Here is a 3,073-nt window from a genome sequence, read left to right as displayed (position 1 = left end):
GCTGAGGCAGGAGACTCGCTTGAGCCCAGGAGTTGGAGGTTGCTGTGAGCGTGATGCCATGGCAGTGTACCCAGGGGGACAGCTTGAGGCTCCGTCTCAAAAAAAAATAAAAATCAACAGTCAGCCAAATGTTTGTTATTTAAAACCATTAAATTTTGGACCTATTTGTTATATAGCAATAAATAACTAATACAAGTCTTTATCCTAAAACCCAAAGGAATTCACCGAAAAGTTTTCAGTAAGTACCAATGAAGACAGGATTAAATTGCTCTCGTGCAAACAGATGAGTACTATAGCCCAAGGAGTCAACGGATGATAGTGGACACCCAAAAGAAAGAAGAACATATTCTACTGAGGAAGAATATTAGGAACGTTTTATTTATTTGTTTATTTATTTTTGAGACAGAGTCTCACTATGTTGCCCTCAGTAGAGTACTGTGGCATCACAGCTCACAGCAACCTCTAACTCTTGGGTTTAAGTGATTCTCTTGCCTCAGCCTCCCAAGTAGCTGGAACTACAGGCGCCCACCATAACACCTGGCTAGTTTTAGAGACGTCTCTCTCTTGCTCAGGCTGGTCTTGAACCTGTGAGCTCAGGCAATCCAACCACCTTGGCCACCCAAGTGCTGGGATTACAGGTATGAGCCACCCTACCAGCCAAGAAAAAATTATTTGGTTCAAAACCAAAATGTTCAGTATTTGGCTTCAACATGGCTGGATCCAGGAGTGCTCCCTCTCTTGGCCTTCTTATTGTGGCTCTCTCTAGCAACTCTAGGCTTCCATATTCACAGCCCAGGTTCCTCAGAGTTAGTTTCCCATTAGTTCAATAAAAGACCTACAGTGGCTCCCCTTGGCCATGCTTGGTTCACATGCTCATCACTCACCCAATCACAATGGCCTGGAGAATAGAATATTCTCATTAGCCACACCCACCAAGGCACATACCAACCAAGAATATCAGGGAGGAATGTTGGCTTAATCCAAATCCTTATGGACTAGGAGTAGGGGAGGAATAGGACATCAAAGAAAAACTGAGGGACTGTTTGTTACCAGAGAGAGGAAATGGGTGTAGATGTCCAATGCAAGGAGGCTAGAAAGGATCTTTTTTTTTCCTTTTGTTGAGACAGAGTCCTGCTATGTCGCACTCGGAAGAGTGCTGTCGCAATCACAGCTCACAGCAACCTCAAACTCCAGGGCTTAAGGGATTCTCTTGCCTCAGCCTCCCAAGTTGCTGGGACCACAGGCACCCGCCACAATGCCTGGGTATGCTCTTTTTTCAGTTGCAGCCATCGTTGTTTGGCGGGCCCGGGCTGGATTCGAACCCGCCACCTTAGGTGTATGTGGCTGGCGCCTTAGCCACTTGGGCTACGGGGGCCGAGCCTGCCCTGCTACTTTTTAAGAGACAGGGTCTTGCTCTTACTCAGACTGGTCTCAAACTCATGAGCTCAACCCCCTAGAAAGACCAATTCTTAAAGCCCCCTTTGTGTCAGACTGAGGAGCTAGGCATGCCAGTGGGTGGTGGGGAAAGAGTAGTTGAAGCTGAGTGACCTGCTTAGATCCATATTTTACAGAAGTCACTGATGAGGAAATTGGTGATGCAGAGACTGTTAGGTGCTTCTCGAATACTCAGTAACCCTTATTCTAGAGCCTGGTTTTGTTAGGGGAGTCAATGTGTTCAGCGGAATGAATATACTTCCCAGCTTCCTTTGTAGTTAGGAAAGGCCATGTGTCACAGTCTGCCCAAGGAAATGAAATCAGGAGTTTCTGGGTACAAACTCAATTCTTTGTTTTGTTTTTTTTTTGGAGGGGGGCAGAGCCTCAAGCTGTCGCTGTGGGTAGAGTGCCATGGCTTCACAGCTCACAGCAACCTCCAACTCCTGGGCTCAAGCGAGTCTCCTGCCTCAGCCTCCCAAGTAGCTGGGACCACAGGTGCCCACCACAATGCCCAGCCATTTTTTGGTTGCAGCCATCATTGTCGTTTGGCGGGTCCGGGCTGGATTTGAACCTGCCACCTTAGGTGTGTGTGGCTGGCACCTTAGCCGGTTGAGCTACAGGCGCCCAGCCCAAACTCAATTCTTTGTAATTTCTTCCTCCTGCCTGAGCCCGAATGTGATTGCAGAAGCTGAAGCCACCATCTTGCAACCATGACAGAAAAGTCTAGAGTACTAGAGTCCTCAACCCTGACTTCAGGCCCACCTTAACCGACCTCCAGGTGTGGGACTAAATGAGAGGTGAATAAACTCCTCTTAAGCCCTTGTCATTTAGGTTTTCTATTATTCCACCCAAACAAAATCCTTCATGGTCCTGGTGGGCATCGGGCAAAGTAAAGCAGGGTACAAGCCCCTCTGGGGTTTGTTTCCTGCTTCCCTTCAGACCATCAACCTTCTAACCCAGGCATCCTCGAACTACGGCCCGTGGGCCATATGCGGCCCACCTAGGACATTTATCCAGCCTGCCGGGTGTTTTTGCCACCACTGCCTGTCCTGCTTAGCAGCTGACTCATCCTGGGGCCCACAGTCTGGCCCTCCAACGGTCTGAGGGACAGTTGAGGACCCCTGTTTAAAAAGTTTGAGGACCCCTGCTAACCCTTTATGCCTAGTCCTGCCACTTTCCAGCTGTCCTGCACTCCTCCAAACAAATATGCATGCCAACACAATGAGTGTGAGGTTTGTAGGCCCAAGACTAGAGAAAGTGGAGTCTGGCAAACCATGATATCCTGCGGACAGCTCCTGTCCCAGCTAGCCAGGACACATGTCTATAGTATCTAGGACCAGTGAATAAGGGGACTGGAGGTGATGCTAACACTCAGAGAAGCACTAGGATTAGCCCAGATAACACCTCTGATCCCTCCTAGCCCATTCTCCTCTGTCCGTAATGGTCTAAGGAACCTGCCTAGAGCCCTCCCAGGCTGTCAACATCACCCCCAGGCTTTCTACCTCCACAAAAAATGCTCTATGCAACCTGAAACGCAGGGCTCTGTTGTCTCCTGAGTATAAATTGGACATAGATGTGCCCCAGAACCAAGGATAGATGGGAAATTAGGAGATAACAGGGCCAGGGCCAGGGGAGTGGT

The sequence above is a fragment of the Otolemur garnettii genome, unplaced genomic scaffold, assembly GCF_000181295.1.
Source record: "Otolemur garnettii isolate 467f Iridium unplaced genomic scaffold, OtoGar3 scaffold00003, whole genome shotgun sequence".
Taxonomy (NCBI): Eukaryota; Metazoa; Chordata; class Mammalia; order Primates; family Galagidae; genus Otolemur; species Otolemur garnettii.
This window is presented reverse-complemented; position numbering follows the sequence as displayed.